We start from the raw sequence: 11,955 nt of genomic DNA, 5'->3' as shown, positions 1-11,955 counted from the left end.
ATTACAGCTGTTCTCTCCATCTCAGTATTTGTGTATCAGGAATTGTACAAAGCCCTTTTTTGGTCTATCAGGGCAGAATTGTCATTCTTTTTCCAGTCCTGCAAGACGATGACAGAGACAAACAAAAAAGAGCATTTTGCAAATAATGAGTTTCCCTCTGTAGATGTGGGGAAGCAAGCTTTGCATGTGCTTGAGTTGAATCAAGTGGATGGAGATCTCCCGTGTCACATGCAACGTACTAATGAAGAAAATGGTTTGTCCGTGTGAGATGGTGTATCTGTTTTTATTAGAAAATCAGTCCTTGGTCTGAGAAACCCTTTCTAATGAAAGCTTTGATAAAAATGTTATTGTCTCGTCAGGACGAATCGATACTTTCAAATGGAAATAAAGTTGAAATGTTGTCATTGTTTCTAATAAGTAGTCCTTATCCTCCTTTACCAAAAAAAGTACATAAATGCCCGTTAATATTAGCTGGTATTACTCCAGTCAGAAAATAATCATCCCCCTGTGGCTTCACATACATTTGAAATATAGAAGATTCAATCGAAATTATGCTGTTTAATGTCATCAGTGACCCTTTACTGAAGAGGGAGGAACACACCCTGGGAAATGAACAGAGGGATGTGGAGTGTCTGATACGTACTATGGAAAAACCCACAGCCAGACGTCTCGGGGCAGAAGCTGGGGCTGTGGAGGGCAGAGCTCTGCCCTTGGCCACGAGACAGTTCTTGTCCCCACGACTTTGTCGCATCCTTGGGTTTTTCTCTCTTATCTTCTGTCCTCGTAGACTGTAGTCTTGTTAGAAGAGACTATCCCTGCCACTGTCATACCAGGCATTTGCACATTGGGGAGCTTTTATTAAATAGATGTAAAATTGGTGTTATGTGCTGCTGTAACATTTAAAAAGACCATTACCCCAAAGTCTGCTTCAAGCGGCATCTTCTGTGCTTTAGCTTCTGTCTCTCCTGAGAAAGCGCTTAGAGGGTTTTTTCTTTCCTTCTCTTTCCTCCCCTTAATAAGTTATGTGTATCTTGGAGTTGTCTATGTTAAACCTTTCTCAGCATCAGTAGCATCTCCTCCAAGTCCCTGCGTGGCCTTTTTCAATGGAGTATCAGAGCTACGTGCCCCTCCTGCTTGAGGGGTTCGTTTCATTGTGCTGGTGCTGTACACCTGATTTATGAATTGGCTGCTGTATTTTAAAGAGTATTGGCCAGTGTTCAGCGTGTGTCCTTGGCTGCCATGAACCTTTGTACAGGTACCTCTGTCACCTCTGAAGGAAGGGGACCACTTTGTGCAGTCGCAGTGTGGAGAAAACAACCGCTCTGCACCTGAATTTGCTGCAATGTGTTTAAAAAGACCTCAATTTCCCACCACTCTTCTGCTTTGGATGGCGTTTAACTCCGCTGGTATTTTTTGTTCGTTTGGTTTACTGTTAACAGTAACATTTTATTAATGAAACCTTGTGATTTTCTTACAGCACCTGAAAATTTAAAAGAACTGACTTCAACCTACCGCCTTACCCTTCCCTCACATGTGCGCACATGTGCACGTGAAACCACAGTCCATTACAACTGTGGATTTATAGACGGTGTCGGATGAGGCTCCCTGGATTATACACACCCCTTCCAAATCCCCAGGAAATTCAGCAGGAGTCTTGCCCAGGCAGCGGCCCTGCAAAAGGAATCTGTTGCATCTGCGTTTTGCTGAGAAAACTAAACTGTTGATCAAAGGGTGTTTGAAGTACAGTGCTTATTTTCAGGAGCTGGAACACAGCAGAGGTTTACCCTGTGTTTTATGACCGTTTAGTATTTGAAAAATAACTGGGGGCTTACAGAGAACCGGGGTGAGGATGAGCACTGAGGTTTTGTTTTTAATATCCCAAAATTAAACTGACCAGGAGCATTTCAGGAGTGAATGGTTTTGAGAGGTGAAAGCTGTAGCTGTCCCCTACAGGTTGTGAACTGGTATTTCTTTAAATGCCATGGGCTGATGGCCCAGTTCTAATTGCAGCTTGAGGATGAGGAATATGGAAATAACTAGAGTTGGAATTCTGCCAGTTTCCCAAATTATCGGTGTTGCAACAGCTTAATAATGTCAGTGTTGAATGGGTGAGATAGACCCCTTGATGTGCAGGAACTTGTATTGGAGGTGTTCCACCCTGCCTGCCAAAGTGGTCAGACTTGAAAACCCCAAGTGCTGCTCTTCACAAGGTGTCACAATTAATCATAGGATCATTTAGGTTGGAAAAGACCTTTAAGATCATTTGGTCCAACCATTAACCAAGCACTGCCACGTCCACCGCTAAACCATGTCCCTCAGCACCACATCTACATGTCTCTTAAATACTTCCAGGGATGGCGACTACACCACTTCCCTGGGCAGCCTGTGCCAATGCTTGATAACCCTTTTGGTGAAGAAGGTTTTCCTAATATCAATCCTAAACCTCCCCTGGCGCAACTTGAGGACATTTCCTCTCTTCCTATCACTTGTTACTTGGGAGAAGAGATCGAACTCCCCCTCCCTACAGCCTCCTTTCAGGTAGTTGTAGAGAGCAAGAAGGTCTCCCCTCAGCCTCCCTTTCTCCAGGCTGAACATCCCCAGTTCCCTCAGCTGCTCCTCATAAGACTTGTGCTCCAGACCCCTCACCAGCTTTGTTGCCCTTCTCTGGACATGCTCCAGTGCTTCAACGTCTTTCTTGTAGTGAGGGCTCCAAAACTGAACACAGTATTCGAGGTGCGGCCTCACCATGGGACAACCCTTTTTTTTTTTCTCTAGACTTACAGCATTGGTTGCATGGCCAAGCACAAAGAGATGTCAGAGCTCCTTGGCCAGGCAGGTAAAATTGAATTTTCTTGTGTCAAGGTTGACATCAAAACAAGATCTTGGGTAGAACATTAATTTTCCTCAAATACCACAAGTTTTACATTGCCTTTCCCGAGACAGCCAGGCGATTTGCCCCCTCTTCTTCTATACAGCACAGGCACCTCCTTCATGGTTGGCGAATCAAAAGAAAAGATGCCAAACCAGCAGAGCCTTGGCAGGCTGTTAACAAGACTGCTGGGCTGCCCTGTAAAATTTGCTTGTGGTAGACTCTCACCTGCACTGCGAGGCTTGGCACTGCCAGCTCCAGGCGTGCTTCCAGGCGTGCTTCCAGCCTGCTGCCCACAGCTCCAAGAACCAGCAGGTGCTTGACTTGTGGTCCTTCATGAAGGCATTGCGTGGCTCTGGGTCTGGCTCGCTGGTTTGCCTCGCTGAAAAGTGTGTTGATGCCCTGTGGTCAGTCTGCTTGGCTTTAGGAGCTAACGGTACGTGCTGCTAGACAAGCAGGGCTTGTAGGGTCATGTCCTTCCTGAAGTTAAATCTCGTTTCAGGGTATGGGGGGAAGGCACAGGTTTGGACGTGCATCACCTTTTCACCTCTGCCCCCATGGTGAAGATGCACCTAAAACCTGTGGTGGGCGTGCTCTCGGGACAGAGACCCCTTGGGGCACTGCCGCCTCCTCTGGCTTCTGTTTCGCCGTGGTTTTTTTTTTTTTTCCCCTTTTCTCAACAGTCAAAGCTTTTGATTCCCAGAATTGACACCAAGCCTTGTACTTTCCTTGTCTGGCTAAAAGGGGATTCCTTTGCTATTTTGAGCATTTTACTCTTACCTACTTTCCCAGGGATTGGAGTTCCCTCTCACAACTTTTCTCCTGCTGCAAAATTCTCTTTCTGTCTCTTGGCTTTTCTCCTTTCCCAAGGTCTCTCCCTCTTTTGCTTCTGGTGCCCACCTCCTGTTTTTTGAAGGCGAAGACATGGACCTCTTGTGCCCTTTCTGGCTTATGCCATAGGGCAGCCGGTAGCTGCCCGGTGTACTGCTCAGCTTTCCTTAAGACATCTTCTGTGCTTTTTTCTTTTGTTTGTTTTTGTTTAGGCTAATAGTACTACGTGAATGTATTTTCAACATGTCTGTGAATGTGATGGGGTCAAAATTATAGAACCAACAGTATTCCCCCGCCCTGATCCCCAGGTCAGATGTCCCATTTGTGTCCTGTAGGCAGAGTGATGTTGATGACTTCGCTTACAATTTCTAACATATTTTGTCTTCACTCTAAACCAGATTTTGTTTTTTGTTTTCATTCTCGCAAGGGCAATATAATCAATATCTAATGCCATTGGAGTTACATAGAATTTAAATTTTCTGTTATCTTTTGATGTAATCAAATCTTTCTATGGTTTTGCACTGGACCCTGTAGTTGAAGGTGTTTTTCTTGAGTGACTTCCATCTAGATGTAACAAAGAGGAACCTTTCTAATGGTGTAAAGTTTGTTTACGTGCAATCTACGTTTCAGGTCAAATTTGGTTGGACACCGTGTTCCTTCAGGCTCCTCACGTTCCCATTGTATCTGAAACCCAGCCTGACTTTAGTGATACCTTGAGGCTAGTTCAAACTTTGGGAAAAAGGTACATGCCTCTCCTGATTTTACAGAAATAGTTCGTCTGTCACTAATTTCTGCAGCCATGTGCTAAGGTTGTTCTTTTTACTACTGGAAAAAGTCACCTTAGGTCAATTTATTTACTTAACTGCAGCTAGTAAATGAAATTGCACTTTCATTTGCTCAGCGGTGCTAAACTTGAAAAGCCCAGGGCTCTCTTGCTTGCTTAAACATCAGTATTTAATTATAGCTCTTCAGCCCACAGGAAAAATGTACGTGTACCCTTTGGGTACTTTCATTTCAGGTTGGGACCAGTAATAAATCATCTGGTTTGGCTGTTTGAAGATTGTTGAACAATGGATTGATTAGAAAGATCATTCTGACCCTTGGGGACTGCAAGTTGAGTTTTATAATTTACTACTTCTTATTCGTGCTGCAGCGTCTCTGGCCAGGGAGCAGGCAGACTATAACAATTCCTGGGCTATTGGAAGATGGAGCTATATTTAGCTTGAGTTCGTCCAGCTTCAAATACCCTCCCTTAAGAAGGACAAGTTAGTAGTGGAACAAAGTATTTTGAGAAGCAGCGGGTTTTCCTTTCTCTGCTCTTGCTAAATCAGGCTTTCGGTAAACACTAATTACTAGGATCTGTACAGTGGTGTGCAGGCAGCTCTCCAGGCTGTGAAACAGTCCCTTCTGGCCTTAACACTCAATAACCATCCCAGCCCTTTCTTCTCATTGCAGTACTGTCATCAGTAGCCAAACGTGAATCTCTAGTATTATAGGGCCCCCCCCCCGCCCCAGGCAGAGCTCTCGGCTGTGGCTGGCTCCTTGATGGCAATTGTAAGGAAAAGGAAGGTGGGGTAATTGCATCAGTGTACTTGCATTGGTGCCAACCTTTTTAATAAACCCTCCTATTCATAAGTAGTATCTTTGGCCCCCATCCCTCCTCTTGGAGTGTTTTTCTTCCAGAAATGCTCCATTGACGTCAGTAGTTAATCCTGACTCCTTGTGGTACAGGAGAGCAGAACCGAACTTGGGGTACCACTCGCCTGTTTAAATCATGTCAGATCCATCACACTGCCATGCATCTCTCCGAGAGATTTCTATTTCCACAGTAAAAGACTCGTCGTTTGTGGGTAACGACGCTTACTCATGCAAACTTTTTTTTCTGTCGTGGTGTAGCTGAAAATCTCCCACATTGCTGGGATGGTTGGCTTGGGAGCTCTGGGACAGTCCGGGTTTCTTGCTTGCCTTCTGCATTATTGCAAAATGTTATCTTAATCTCTGCTCGCTGCAGAGAGCCCAAGGTATTCATCTGGCCAGCTGGAGAGGTACGGCAGAAATCCTCTCCCTATCTCCTGTACTGCAAGTATAGGTGCTGCTGGGCATAGCGAGAATCGGGCAGTAGAACAGACGATTTTGATCTTTTTATCGATAAGCTGTAAAGCTGCTGGAGTATAGTGAGTGTCAGGATCCGCGAAAAGAGCTATTGAAGACAAGACTTGAAGGCTGACTTTGAAGTGTGCCGATTAGCAGTAAAATTCCCACTGGCTCTAAAATGCACTGCCAAGAAATAAGTGTCTTGAAAATGTCTGCTTTTGGGAAAAGGTCCACTGATATTAATTTTTTAAGCTTTTCTCTTTTAGGCCAAAAGAAACTGTTGAGATTAACTAGAGCCTTCTCCTGTCAGATGTGATCAAGCCGCCTTTCAACCTTATTTTGGGCAAGCTAGATAGATTGACCTGTCTTTTTCATTTCAGAAGGGGAGTTGTAGTATTGAATTTGTATTGATTTCCATTTTTGCTAGCTGACAGAAGAATTAATTTAGTACACAAATGCATCCTTGAGGTTACAAGCTGTGTTAAACTAATAGGAATTTGGGTCTTCTTCCTGTAATGAATGTGTGTGAAAACTTGCAAGAAAAAAGGAGAGTCGAGAGAAAATTTTTGGTTACTGAGACTTAAGCTGCAGATATCACGGAATCACGGAGTTTCAGAGTTGGAAGGGACCTCTAGAGATCATCTAGTCCCACTCCCCTGCCAAAGCAGGATTGCCCAGAGCACATCACTCAGGACTGCATCCAGGCGGGTCTTGAAAATCTCCAGAGAAGGGGACTCCACCACCTCCCTGGGCAGCCTGTGCCAGTGCTCTGTCACCCTCACCGTAAAGAAGTTTTTCCGTGTATTTGAACGGAACTTCCTGTGTTCTAACTTGTGCCCATTGCCCCTCGTCCTGTCACTGGGAACCACTGAAAAGAGCCTGGCTCCATCCTCCTTCAGCCCACCCTTTAGATACTTGTACGCCATAATAAGGTCTCCCCTCAGCCTTCTCTTCTCCAGGCTAAAGAGTCCCAGCTCTCTCAGCCTTTCCTCATAAGGGAGATGCTCCAATCCCTTAATCATCTTAGTTGCCCTTTGCTGGACTCTCTCCAGCAGTTCCCTGTCCCTCTTGAACTGGGGAGCCCCAAACTGGACACAGTATTCCAGTTGTGGCCTCCCCAGTGCAGAGTAGAGGGGGAGAATGACCTCCTTCGACCTACTGGCCACACTCTTCCCTATGCAGCCCAGGATTCCATTGGCCTTTTTGGCAACAAGGGCACATTGCTGGGTCATGGATAATTTACTGTCTACTAGGACCCCCAGATCCAGATAGGAACAAAATTCATAAAAATTAGCAGTTGTCATCTGAAACAGGTACAAGAAAACTCAGTCACAAAGGAAAAAAAAAAACAACTGCAAACCTTTAGTTTTTTTGACTTGCTCATGGGAGGCTTTGTGGTTCAGCAACCAGCCCTTGAAACCCCATCTGGGACCTGCTGTGACAGCCGGACTGTAGCTGGATGTAGGCTTTTGGCCATCAGGCTGCTTCAAGAGAGTATGCACTGTTGTGCATCTCCATGTTGGGTTGTGCAGCCCCACGTTGTGTCATGTGCTCTCTTGGGTTGGTCAGCTATAACTTGCACCAGACCCATTTCATGGTGAGGCTTACAGAGGCTGTGATGGTGCAAAGAAGTGGGACCATAATGTGGGGCAGAGGTGGGATGTCCATTAGCAGGTACTATCATGGAGACCTTTGCATTGGGGACCTTTGTCCCAAGGCATTTGGGACATCTGGAGGGTCAGTGTGTGGTGATGGGAGATAGCAGATGCCTGAAACTGAAAGCAAAGGGCGATGCAGAGGGTGATGAGGTGTCCCAAGGTGGCTTTCCAGCTGATCTGGAGCTCTGCAGTTGTTTAGCAGCAGTAGAAGACAGCCTCTGTGTAGGACTCTTTACTATGGAGAGTTTGCAAGGAATAAGCTTGCAAAATGGGATGCTCCTGATGAATGCATGACTCCTTCTTTCTAAAAGAATGCTTCTCTTTTTGCTGGTCTCAATCCTAAATTGCTTGGATCGCAGAGCTGTGTAATAGCTGGCGTGTTCCTGATCACTTGAGATTCCTGAGAATCACGAGATTCTTAAAAATAAATGTGTTTTATGGAAATGGAACTTAGAGCCAGAGGGGAGAAAGGACATGGGAGAAACACTGGAGATGCTTCCAGCTTTTCTATGAATACTAGTTTGCAGAGAGGTGAAGAAATGTGAAGGAAAGCTGCGCAAGTCAAATGAGCATGACTTTCAGCTGAAATATGCCTAAGATAACTATTCCGTCATCGGAACAATTCTATCTCTCTCTGGAGATTACCTAAACAGCTGTCAGTCAGTCCTAATTTGGGGGTTGGACTAGATGATCTCCAGAGGTCCCTTCCAACCCTGACTATTCTGTGATTCTGTAATTTCTCCCAGTGTGGAAATTCTCTTGGAGAACCTCAAGAAGTGAGGGGAACGTAAGCCCAAATCCTCATTTATCTAATATCAGTATGGATAATTGTATCCAAGAATAGCTCTAAGGCTGGCATCCTCTGCGGAGACGGGGGGGGGGGGGAGTCTGAGCGCGTAATTTAGCACTGGACGTACTGGACACGGGCACCAACGCTGATGCAGAAGTGGTCACAGGTAGAGCTGCTGAAAACTTCATGTCTGCTCTTTGGAGACAAAAAAACCCCAAAGTTTGCCATGGAGAAGGTCCGATAATGGAGGCCCAGTCCTGCTGTGTAGCTTCCTGTCAGGATACAGATGTTCAGAAAAAGAAAAATGTTTTACTGGTTGCGTGGTCAGACACATCAGGCTGAGTGTAATCAGGACTGGGACAATCCACAACTCATGCTAAATGCATTCAGAATCTTAATGCTTTAATTAACCTAGTCGTTCTGTAGTGAGGCATTAGTTCTTCCAAATGTGGATCGACCTCAATGTTTTTTACAGCGACTTACGTATGACCGTATTTTTTAACTCTGTTAAACAAATCCGTACATCCTATTTCTATTAGTGAAAGCTGTCGATAACTTGATTTTCCTAAAAGTCGATCAGTCCAATCATTTAGGTGGATGGTTACTTACAACGTTAGGACTATAACCTTGCAGTTTATGTCGTGAAGGTCTCCACAGCGGCAGCTGCATTCTCTGACCGTGGTTAACTTCTCCCGTGGTAAAATGAGGTAACAGAAACCTGACCTAGGTACCAAATATGAATATTGAGGACACGACCTGGTGGTTTGTGCAATGGTTGCACAGAGCTCAGCGTGCTGGAGTCCTGGACCATGGCTCAAGATCCTACATGAATGACACAGTATCAGTTAATAACAATAATAATAATAACAACAACAACAACCACCATGATGATGATGATGATGATGATGATGATGATGATGATGCTAGTGACTCCATAGGCTTCCTCTTGAATATTTTTCATTGTGCATATGTTTCTGAAATTGCACTCCGAAAGGTGTTGGTGACAGGTAAGAGAAATATTTGCAAATATGTCCCTGCTAAACAAAAGTCGTTGCACTCTGCAGTTCTAAGTAGAAGGGATGTGATTTAGAAGCATAAGATAATCTTCCACCGCGGGCAGAAAAGCAGGTGATTGTTAATCACTTACCAAAATCCTCAATTGTTAATTTTACTGATACGAGGGGAAAAGGGTATCCTACAGACATTGTGTCTGGAGTCATGTGTTTTTATGAAAGAAACTCTGTTAAAAATTATCTTCTTTTCAACTGGTGAACTCTGGGCTTGAACTCCAGTTAGCTTGATATGATTTGACATAACTAAATCATTGTTTCCAGGAAATAAAAACAAGTCATGTGGCTCAGAGACAGATCGCATGACAACATAAATAAAAGCAAATAGTACTAAAAAAAATCCTGGATTATTTTTTCAGGGTAAACCCATGATTTCCACAATGCTTTGTTGCTGTTTTCAGACCAAAGTTATATTATTGGTGCGCTAAAGATAAACCATGCAAACAAGAAAAATACAAAACGAATGTAACGGGCTTCATTGTGTTCTCTTGTACAACAGTGCGATTGTCCTTATAAGTAAATAAAATCTGAAAGTTTGAAGGAGCAACTGGGGAAGTTGTTGAATTTTTTTATTTTTTTTTTTTTTCCCTGATGTAAAGAAGTCTGAAACTTCAGTTGTCTTGCTTTTATATCGAGATCGTCTTGGTATTCTTTCAACGCAGGTTCTGTACAAGTTAGGAATGAAGAAGGCATCAGTGCAACAAAATACTAATTTGGAAAATAGCGTTTGAGGCAAATTCCGTCTGAATTTCGGCTTTCTTCTGGTCTTTTCCTGGGTGAACCTAAAGCCTTTCTTGCAGAATTATTGTTAGTGTAATAATTTTGATTGTTCTGGTTGCGCTGCTTCTCTGTTGAAAGGTAACTGAAAGACACCAATTCTGCTGCTTCTGGGGAAGCTTTTGCCCATGAAGTATCCTGGGCAGGGGCAGTCTGTCTGCATGACATGTTCGCTTCCGAGCCAATGTCTTAGGGTAGCTTGAAGAGAGACTTTGCTGCCAACAGACTCACTGTTGCTACTTTAAGGTTTTCCCCCCGAAAGAGTAACCCTTAATACAAAACTCTTAATGCTGTTTCAGGTTGCGTACCTCTGTAGCATCTTTCAGATGGAGCTTACGGTTTTAGTTTCTCAAGCAACACACTTCTCGGTGCATTAGCTTTAAATTTTTTACTAATACGCTGTAAAGATAGGAAGTGGTAGATATATTTATGGATGAAAGGTATTTCTTTGGCTTTATCACCAGACGTAAAGGTGTGTGTGTGTACGTGTGTGTATCAAAATACATTACATAGTCTTTCTGTGTGCAGGAAAAAATAAACCTGTCTGTGCGATATCAATAGGGGTTGTGCATGGAATAAATTCTTTTGTTTGTTAACATCTTTATAGGGCTTTGGATATGTAGAGCTATTAAAAACAAACCACCAAATGAATGACGTGAAATATCTCTGATAGGATTAAAATTTACCGATTTGTGGCCAGCAGCAAAGTTGTGATATCTGCTAGAGCACGCATGGCTGGGGCTACGCAGTAATGCAATTGCTCGTTGCCTGCACTCGTCTAAGAGAAAGATGAGAAAAACATTAATTAATTTCCTTGTTCTAATTGTTTATCATCAAAGATACAGACAGTAGCTTGTTGAAGGGACTGAGGTGAAGGCAAGAATTTTCCCCTGCAGGTTGACTGAAGGATTTTAAAAATGGAGACCACGTGGAAGAATGAAAATATGGAAACAAAAAATCAAAACATTTGGTTTACAAAATTCCCAACTTTTGGTGAAAAACCTGAATGGTTTAGAGGTTTTTTGTTTTATTAACAACAGTGTGTCCCCCCCCCCTGTTTTCTGGGGGAGCAGAACGCTCCTCCACCCTCTCTGAAGTGGTTCAAGAAAAGAGTTGAAAGCAACTTCATTATGAGAGGAAGTGAAAACAATTCTTGTCTATCCTTTGGCAGTGTTGAATTTGAGATGAAAATCTGACTTTGAATCCTCATTCAATATTTCCGGCGTCTGCAGTGTGAACCTAATAATAGCTTCTCTTACCCTTCTGCCTGCTGCTTTTGCCACTGCAGGAACTTTCTGATATCCTTTCCGATGGGCTGTGGTTTTAGTTTTTCTCAGTTTTCAGCTTGTTTAGGCACGTGTGCTCGATACAGCACTAACAACCATCTCTGAAGCATCTTTTTTCCTGCTGCCTTGTGAGCCGAGCACCATTGGAAATGGCCGGTCTGATTCTCCATGGCATTGAGAGCACCTTGCTAACGCCGTGTAAAGCCAGAGACGAGCCAAGGGCAAGGCGAGCCTCCCCGTGGTGAGGGAACGTCACCCAATTAAAAGTTTGGGCTGCTTGCGTGACCTCGATAAAAGCAGTTTTTAAAAGTCAAAGTCATCTTGCTCAGCACATTCACACTTTCTTTTTCCTGACCAGACAGCCACCGAAGGTGCAAATGTAATGGAATCTGCCATTTTAATGTCATAGATTTTTCCCCTCTTTCATCGGTGTTAGCACAGACCCGCGGGGAATTTGCAGTGTGAGCTCTGAGCTCTCCATCCTGTGAAGCACCTCATTTATCAGCCAGAGTCATCTGCAGAAAGGAAATCCAAAAGGTAATTTTTCCAAACCACAAAAATACATTTTTAAGGGATAATA

The sequence above is a fragment of the Vanellus vanellus genome (genome assembly GCF_965231255.1).
Source record: "Vanellus vanellus genome assembly, chromosome: 3".
In the NCBI taxonomy this organism is placed as follows: Eukaryota; Metazoa; Chordata; class Aves; order Charadriiformes; family Charadriidae; genus Vanellus; species Vanellus vanellus.
This window is presented reverse-complemented; position numbering follows the sequence as displayed.